The 9,996-nt window shown below is 39.6% G+C and overlaps 1 non-coding gene across 1 annotated transcript; it reads left to right on the top strand.

Annotated features, from left to right (window-relative positions):
- The first annotated feature begins 3,369 nt into the window (after positions 1 to 3,369).
- LOC121475875 lies at positions 3,370 to 3,475 on the top strand. The gene has a single exon (XR_005983826.1). It is a non-coding gene; the product is annotated as a U6 spliceosomal RNA (small nuclear RNA).
- The last annotated feature ends 6,521 nt before the right edge of the window (positions 3,476 to 9,996 follow it).

The following is a 9,996-nucleotide window of genomic DNA, read 5'->3' as shown; positions in this document are numbered from 1 at the left end:
AGTAAGTGATGACACCTGGAAGAAAAAAAAAATTAAGTGAGAGAAAATATTCTTTGAGGAGAATCCGAGAAAGCATACTTGTCAGAGCCCAAACTTCAGGCGTGGATGCATTCTTTAACAGAGTGAATCATTCTGCGTACTTATTCAAGGACATATCTGAAATAGTCAATTATCCTGATTGAATGGCCTCAGAGCCACTGAGTTTCCAAGCTTATTGGTTTCAATCTTTTTCCTTTTCTGTGAAGGTCGTTGTAGGAAATTGTCTTAAATATACTGCATACAAATCCTGCCCCTCACACCAATGTTCAACATCTCTCTATTCTCTATTCTCATCACAGTGTATTGCTCAAACTAAAGTAGGTCAACATATCAGAATAAAATATATCAACATATCTTATAGTTGCCTATTTCTGCACAATACCCAGATCCTGGTCTGACAAAGAACTGAGCTTTCGAATTTCCTCCACTTGTGGCCTCCAGGCCCTGCTCTTCCTCCAGTGTTTGCTGCTCAGGAAATAATGTTTCCATCCTGCTGTTGCTCAGTCCACACACAGAGACATTATTCTTTAAAGGACAGCTGCAAATGGTGCTTTGAATCTGAAGTCACAGAATGTCGATCCCCTTCTCAACATTGTCCAGCAGATCTTCATTTCACTTAGAATAAGGTCCAGGTTTTTTGTGCAGGCATACAAAGCCCTACAGGAACCGACCCTTGGCTACTTCTCTGACTTCATCTCTGACTACGCTTCAAATAACTCTCTAACCATGTTCCCTGCCTGCTATTTCTCAAACATACTTTAGAGCCTTTGTATTTGCCATTTCCCCTTCGGCCACAGGGATTGCCTCCTTGCTTAAATTTTATTCCTTGCAGAGAGCCCTTCCCCATTCACCCCATATAAAATAGTACCTCCGTTACTTTCTATATTTATTTTGAATCCTTTAAATTCTAGCTGGAAACACTCAAAAGGCCAATGTGTGAATTTCCATGTTTTTACTTTGCAAGGGAACTCATGAAAAGTACTTATTAATGTAAAGTGTGCTGGTTAAATGTTCAGCAACCAGGTTCCTGAACCAGGAAAACAAAATGCTAGAGCTTGATATTGGGAAGAAATGATAATAATTGGTTGGAGATACAGTGAGTTAGCTCCAGTGTGAAAGCGGGCAATGACATTATTGGCCCATGGCTTCTTAGAGTTTACAGTGTTCTTTGTGGGAGGAGGAGCTAAACTATTGTCTCGAGAAATCCTTGAAATGTTGATGTCTTTGCTGTTGCAAAATAATCCAGCCTGCCTTGATCTGTACAAATATATTTGAGGATGGAGGGTTGGAGCATCAACCTGCCTTTAAGATTTCTGGTACTCAGGCAAATGTCCTCATTATACAATTCACAAGCCTTGTGATAAAAACACAGATTGCTCAGGAGAAGAATGTGTTTTTGCATATAGTACCAAAACCAGTGGTAGCTCTCCTGAAAAGCTTCAAGAGGATAATGCATACTATAACAAAAGAATGATTATTACTTTAATAATTTAATAATTATTATTACCCTTTTCCAGAAATTGTTCTAAGCACTTTATCTTTGGACATATTTCATTTTATTCACCAGTAAACTCTAGAGGGATATACTGTCTTGCCAATTTATTGTTATTCAGCTATATTAAGATTGAAGATGATTAAGAATTTTTCCCACACAGCTAGCAAGGGGCTGTGGAATCTTCTTTTTAAAAATGTCTTTCTTGGGGCACCTGGGTGGCTCAGTGGTTGAGCATCTGCCTTCAGCGCAGAGCATCATCCTGGAGTCCTGGGTTCGAGTCCCACATCAGGTTCCCTGCATGGAGCTTGCTTCTTTGTCTGCCTACGTCTTTGCTTCTCTCATGAATAAATAAATAATATTTTTTTAAAATGTCTTTCTTTTCTCCATATAAAATAGGAAACAAAATATATACAACTTCCTTCTTGCTCAAGGGAAGGTAATATAACATCAGAACCATAAATATCCTTTTACTCAAGGGTTCAGTATAAATTAATGAAAATATAAAACCAATCACTTAGACCTAAAATACATTGTCTTTCAGACTATATTTTATTTATTTATTTATATTTTTTTAATATTTTATTTATTCATGAGAGACAGAGAGAGAGAGAGGCAGAGAGACAGGCAGAGGGAGAAGCAGGCTCCATGCTGGAAGCCTGACGTGGGACTCAATCACAGGACTCAGATCACGCCCTGAGCCAAAGGCAGATGCTCAACCACTGAACCACCCAGGCATTCCATGAACTATATTTTATAAAGCACTGCTCACTGCTAGTAAGAGAAGTTAATAATACTGAATATTTATGACTCACATTGTTAAACAATGAACCTAACAGCTAATTAATTAGAAGAAACAAATAGACAAAATCACCTATTGAGTCACCTATATGTTGCCATTTTTCTAATATCATCTGTTGAGGCAACACATGCAAATATAAAAATTAGTGAAACATTTGTTTGTAGACTGTTGTTTGAAGCACCCAGTTATTTCTGTGGGTCCGAGACTACTGGTGTGTGCTAGCAAATTCTGACTCTCTGAACTCTCTTATGGCCAGTGTTGGGGAACAAGTCATAAGAACTTATGGATCACAAATTCTCAGGTGAAACAAACTTGCTAAAAGTATAGGGATTTAGGAGGTTTTTTGGCTTCATTAATAATAGACTGAAACAACCTGCCTTTCAACCTACCTTAAAATTTCCATACTTGGTGTAGGCTCTTTAGTGATATGGAAGCATATACTTGTTTTATAATGATAAAATTAAGAAAAAATGAAACAAAAATCTTTCTTCACTAAATTCCAATTATAAATCATGTGAAATTACATTGGCATGTAGTAAACAGAGCTCGCTCCAAAGCTTAGCAGTTTTTGCTGCACAACTAATGAAGTCATAACAGAATTGATTCCAGTATAAGGAAAAGAAAGACCAAGGTCAGACAACACCTTATGATCAGGACTTCAACCCCAATTCTGGCAGGAGAGTTCCAAAAGCTCCAATTCCAAATGTATCATTTGGAAGAAATTTCTTTGTAGTTTGTATAAGCTGGCTTTACACATGATTTAATGTTTTAACATCTGCTTTATAGTTACTGAAGATCAAACACGAGGGCAAACACTTGAAAATTTGCCCCAATTATAATTTAATTCAATGAAGAGTCCAAGGAAAGAAAAATAGCATTTTTTTTCTTCTCAGGCTGTTTGCTTTGAATTAAACTCTTGTTTGACAAAGCAAAGATGAAAAAAAAGGGAGTTTAAAACAAAAAGTAAGACAAGAGGGTGTCCTAATACTTTAGATACAATTTGTCAAACAATTAAACAGTTAAAAAGCATCCAATAGTGTTGACTTCAGGAGCACATTTCCTAAAATTGGAATGATACAGAGAAGATTAGCATGGCCCCACACAAGGATGACATGCAAATTCGTGAAAGATTTCATATTTTTTGAATGCACGTGGAACATTCTCCAGAATAGATCACATATTGGGTCACAAATCAGGTCTCAGCTGATACCAAAAGACTGAGTTATCCCATTCTTATTTTCAGACCACAGTGCTTTAAAGTTTGAAGTCAACCACAAGAAATAATTTGGAAGGACCACAAATACATGGAGGTTAAAAAGCATCCTACTAAAGAATGAATGGGTCAAACAAGAAACTAAAGAATAATTTTAAAAATACACAGGAGAAAATGAAAATGAAAACACAGCAGTTCAAGAGTTTTGGGATGACACAAAGGCAGTCCTAAGAGGGAAGTACAGAGCAATACAGGCTTTTCTCAAGAAATAAGAAAAGTCTCAAATACACAACCTAACCTTATACCTAAAGGAGCTGGAAAAAGAACAGCAAATAAACCCAGCAGGAGAAGGGAATGAATAAAAATTAGAGCAGAAGTCCATGATATAGAAAAAAAAAATGGAACAGATCAATGGAACTAGGAGCAAGTTCTTTGAATGAATTAATGAGATCGATAGCCCCCTAACCAGATTTATCAAAAAGAAAAGAATAAGGACCAAAATAAATAAAGTCATGAATGAAAAAGGAGAGATAACAACCAACACTGAAAAATTATAATTTTGAGAGAATATTATAAACAATTATATGCCAACAAATCAGGCAATCTGGAAGAAATGGATACGGTCCTAGGAACATATAAACTACCCAAATTGAAACAGGAAGAAATAGATAACCTGAACAGACCCATAACCAGAAAAGAAATTGAATCAGTAATCAAAAATCTCCCAAAAAACAAGAATCCAGGGCTAGATGACCTCCCAGCTGGATTCTATCAAACATGTAAAGAATTAATACCTCTTCTTCTGAAACTGTTTCAAAAAATAGAAATAGAAGGGAATTTTCCAATCTCAATTTATGAGGCCAGCATTACCTTGATCCCCTAAACCAAAGACCTCACCAAAAAGGAGAATTACAGACCAATGTCCCTGATGAACACAGATGCAAAAATTCTCACGAGGATACTAGCCAATAGGATCCAACAGTACATTAAAAGGATTATTTACCATTACCAAATAAGATTTATTCCTGGACTACAAAAGTGGTTCAACATCTACAAATCAACAAATGTGATATATCACATTAATAAATAAAGGGCAAGAACCATATGATCCTCTCAACAGATGCAGAAAAAGCATTTGACAAAATACAGCATCTTTTTTAATTAAAACTCTCTGCCAGTTAGGGATAGAGAGAACATACCTGAATATCATAAAAGCCATCTATGAAAAACCCACTATGACTATCACCCTCAACAAGGAACACTAAGAGCTTTTCCCCAAAGGTCAAGAACATGACAGGGATGCTCACTCCCACCACTGTTGGTCAACATAGTACTATAAGTCCTAGCCTCAGCAATCAGACAACAAAAAGGAATAAAAAACATCTAAACTGGCAAAGAAAAAAAAAAACTGTCAAAGAAGAGGTCAAACTTTCATTCTTTGCAAGCAAGATGATACTCTATGTAGAAAACCCAAAAGACTCCACCCCAAAATTGCTAGAATTCATACAAGGATTCAGCAAAGTGGATATAAAATCAATGCACAGAAGTTAGTTGCATTTCTACACACTAACAATGAGGCAGAAGAAAGAGAAATCAATAATTGGTCCCATTGATATTAGGAATATACCTAATCAATGAGGTAAAGGATCCATGCTCTGAAAACTATAGAACATTTATGAAAGTAATCGAAAAAGACACAAAGAGATGGGAAAACATTCCATACTCATAGATTAGAAGAACAAATATTGCTAAAATGTCTATGTTACCCCCTTAAAAATCTACACATTCAATGCAATCCTTATCAGAATACCATGAACATTCTTCACAGAGCTGGAACAAACAATCCTAAAATTTGTATGGAACCAGAAAAGACCCCAAATAGCCAAAGGAATATTGGGAAAAAAAAAAAAAAAACGCCACAAGGCTGGGGGCATCACAATGCCAAATTTCAGGTTGTACTATAAAGCTGTGATCATCAAGACAGTGTGGTCCTGGCACAAAAACAGACACATAGATCAATGGAACAGAATAGACAACCCAGAAATGGACCCTCAAATCCATGGTCAACTAATCTTTGAAAAAAGAAGAAAAGACTATCCAGTGGAAAAAAAGCAGTCCCTTCAACAAGTGGTGTCGGGAAAATTGGACAGCCACATGCAGAATGAAACTGGACCATCCTCTTACACCATTCACAAAAGTAAACTCAAAATGGATGAAAGGCCTTAATGTGAGACAGGAATCCAACAAAATCCTAGAGGAGAACACAGGCAGCAGCCTCTTTGACCTTGGCTGCAGCAACTTCTTAGTAGACATGTCTCCAAAGGCAAGGGAAACAAAGGCAAAAATGAACTATTGGGACTTCATCAAGATAAAAACTTTTGCACAGCAAAGGATACAGTCAACAAAACTAAAAGGCAACCTACAGAATGGGAGAAGATGTTTGCAAATGTCTTATCAGATAAAGGGCTAGTTTCCAAGATCTATAATTAACTTACCAAACTGAACATCCAAAACACAAATAATCCAGTCAAGAAATGAGCAGAAGACATGAATACAGTTCTTCAAGGAAGACATCCAGATGGCCAACAGACACATGAAAACATGTTCCATATCACTCAGTATCAGGGAAATACAAATCAAAACCACAATGAGATATGATCTCATCAGTCAGAACAGTTAAAATTAAAAACTCAGGAAACAATAGATGCTGGCAAGAATGTGGAAAGGGAGGCTCCTCAAAAAGTTAAAAATATAACTTCCCTATGACCCAGCAATTGTAATAGTAGGTATTTTTCCAAAGGATACGAACATAGTGATCCGAAGGGGCTCCTGCACCCCAACATTTACAGCAGTGATGTCCACAACAGCCAAACTTTGGAAAGAGCCCAGATGTCCATTGACAGATGAATGGACAAAGGAGATGTGGTCTGTATATACAATGGAATATTACTCAACCATCAAAAGGAATGAAATCCTGCCATTTGCAAGGACAAGGATAGAACTAGAGGGTATTATACTAAGTGAGATAAGTCAATCAGAGAAAAACAAATACCACATAATTTCACTCATAAGTGAAACTTAAACAAAACAGATGAACATAGGGAAAGGGAAGGAAAAATAAAATAAGTTGGAAATAAATAGGGATGCAAACTATAAGAGATGCTGAACTCTAGGAAAATACTGAGGGAAGTGGTTGGGGGGATGGGGTAATTGGGTGATGAGGATGAAGGAGGGCACCTGATGTGATGCACCTTGCGTGTTGTATAGAAGTGATGAATCACTAAATTCCGCCCCTGAAACTAATAATACAGTATATGTTAACTACATTTAATCTAAATAAAGAATGGGGGAGAAAAAGCACTCAACATTCACCATGCATGACACAAATAAATAACTAGTTTAAACATTCTTTATTTTGAGACTGGTATAGATTTTAGCCAGCTAAAGTGGTAAAATTCTACAGGGATGCGATCCATCTGATTCAATGCACCTATTCCCTAAACAGAGTACATTGTATTGTCTTAATCTCTGTTCCACTGACTTTGCTGATATGTTTCTATACCGCTACCGCTTAATGACATTTTTAGACTTTATCAAAGACCCCGTAATATGTCACTTTAGGCTCAGTACAGTACTGAGCAGCCCCTGGAGCTGCCTTTCCCAATATCTACTCCAGAGATTATATTAAGTCAATCACCCTCATGTATACCCCCAACCCCCCTTGCCAGTGATTCATTAAGAGATATCAGGGAACCCATCGCTCTGCTCTCACACTCAAAGTAAATCTTAAATGATAAACATTAATAGCACAATAAAGCTATCAAGTTAGTTCTGTCATGATCTTCCTTTTCACCAGGGGAGCTTAGAAGTTAATACCGTTTTTTACTCCCAAATGATAGGGGCAGGTGTCAAATCCATTGGACTTCATATTGAGTGACCTTGTCTCCTCTCCAGACCCTTGGTTTGTGCAGGTAGGAAGCCACCTGTTTCTTGCGAATGGGAAGGGAGTGAGGGTGTGTTTGTGTGCAGTGGATCTCAGGATGTGGATGCACCTGGTGTCCCACAGGCGGGGAGGCCCGTGTTGGAGGCTGTCTTGTCTTCTGCAGGCAGAGAACATGACACGCATTTAATTTCAGAGGGTGTCTTGCTATCTATGTCCTCCTGTTCTAGGAAGGATGGAGGTCATTCAGGAAATGGTGTGCTGCTGCGCAGCCGGTCCAGATGGAAAGTCCCTGCTGAAGCACTGGCTGCTGGAACATTCCACCTAAAGGAATGGACCCAGCTTGAGCTTCAGCTCTTCTGCTAACTGTACGGCCATGAGCAAATTAGTGTGTTTGGACCAGACTTCACCTCTAAAGAATACCAATGTGTAGATTTCAGTGACTGTCATGAAATGAGAACATTTGTAAACATGGGCAGCATGCAGCTCGCTTGACCCGCTCCTCAAGCTGGGTTCACTCTTTTATGGGAGTTGGCCTGATTCTTACCTCTCTTAGGGAACTTCTGTAGACTCTATTGATGCAGAACCACTGCAATGATATGAGACAGATTAAGAATGGCCACAAATTCTTAGATGCTGCTTTCCTTGACAGTTTGGATTTATGTCGTTCCTCCTGAATGTGGATCCGCTGTGAACTGCTTTGAGCCCTAGAACAGGGCAGCAGTGATGTTATCCTAATTTTGGGGGGTCCAGGTCTTAAGAGAATGGTGACTTCCATTTCCTCTTATGTGGAAAAGTCATTCTTGGAGATCCAAGGAACAGAAGCATCCACCTGGTGAGATCTGAGATTACATGAAAGGAGGAGACAGGTGCCTAACTAGCTGGGCCTCAGCGACTCCTGGCCCTAGACATTTGAGATATTCTTTTTTTTTAAGATTTTCTTTATTTATTCATGAGAGGCAGAGAGAGAAAGGCAGAGACACAGGCAGAGGGAGAAGCAGGCTCCGTGCAGGGAGCCTGACACGGGACTCCATCCCGGGACTACAGGATCGCGCCCTCGGCAAAAGGCAGGCACCAAACCGCTGAGCCACCCAGGGATCCCCATTTGAGATATTCTGATTGAGGGCCCAGATGTGTTTGTAGAGCAAAGGTGAGCTGTCCCAGTGAAATCTGTCCAAAATCCCAAGTCTGTAAACAAAACAGAGTCTTAGTATCTGTGTGTAGTGTAGTAACTGATACCTGGGATGTGGGATAGGGAATTCTGTGTAGGGCTTCGACTTTACAAAATGGTGAAAGAAGGTGGTCAGGTAGAGGTCTAGAAGGGGGAGCTGGAGCATCAGAGGTGGCCCTAGTGTGGGCAGATGAGCTGGTGCTTGCAGGGAAAGCTGGGAGGCACGCCCTAGTAGCTGCTGAGGTGGGATCTTGATGAGGAGGCTTGGAGAGGGCTGTGGAAGCTTGTTGCTTCTGTGCAGGGGCTGCTTCTGTGTCTCTGCAGGTCCACAGGTCAGGGGCTGGGCCAGCAGGGTCAGGCATCGGGGAAGAAGAGGTGGATGTGGATGGAGGACCGCTGGAGCCTGGTAGGGCATGTCTACATCAGCCCTCCACAGCCTGACCACGAAGATCTTCCCAGAGTAATGGTTGCTTCTCACCTTCCTCTAAAACCCTGTCTGGGTTCCTCCACTGGCTGGTTCTTACCTAGAACAGCTGAGAAGGGGATCCTAAAAGACATGTTTCCCAGCACAGCACAGTGGATAAAGTGAAATCTAGCACATGGGCAACATACAGCGTGGTAAAGGCATGGAGAAAAATACACCTTTTTTCTTTAATTCAGGTAGGTCACCCTTTGTCCTTAATAATGACTATATTTGATTCATCAAAACTTGTTGAAGATTTAAGACTTTGTTCTATCCCTTTGAGATTGCTATGATGAAAGTATGAATACAGGGACGCCTGGGTGGCTCAGCGGTTGAGCATCTGCCTTCGGCCCAGCGTGATCCTGAAGACCTGGGATCGAGTCCAGCCTCGGGCTCCCTGCATGGAGCCTGCTTCTCCCTCTGCCTGTGTCTCTGCCTCTCTGTGTGTGTGTGTCTCTCATGAATAAATAAATGAAGTCTTAAAAAAATAATAAAATAATAAATTAAACAAAGAAAGTATGAATACAGATAACTGAGTTAAATGTGAATATAAATGTCCAGTTTATAAAGAATTGAAAAATGCCTAATAAATTTAAATAAGTTTTTTTTTTTCCCAACACTGCTTTGGAAAACATGGATAAGACGTGACACGAGAATGGGATTTTTGACTTTTTCACTTTGAATGAGAGGGAAACTTGCAATAGATGCTAATCTGACTTCTGGTGTTGTAGGTGCTGTGGGCAGAGGAGAGGGGGAGAAGGTGGGAGCTTGACCCCGTGCACATCCTTTCCTGATGACAGAAGCCATGACAGAGGCTGATGAACCAGGACACAGCAAAGAGTGAGGGTCAGACCTTTCTGCCATCGAGACACAATA

The sequence above is a fragment of the Vulpes lagopus genome, chromosome 14 (genome assembly GCF_018345385.1).
Source record: "Vulpes lagopus strain Blue_001 chromosome 14, ASM1834538v1, whole genome shotgun sequence".
Classification (NCBI taxonomy): domain Eukaryota; kingdom Metazoa; phylum Chordata; class Mammalia; order Carnivora; family Canidae; genus Vulpes; species Vulpes lagopus.
This window is presented reverse-complemented; position numbering and strand designations above follow the sequence as displayed.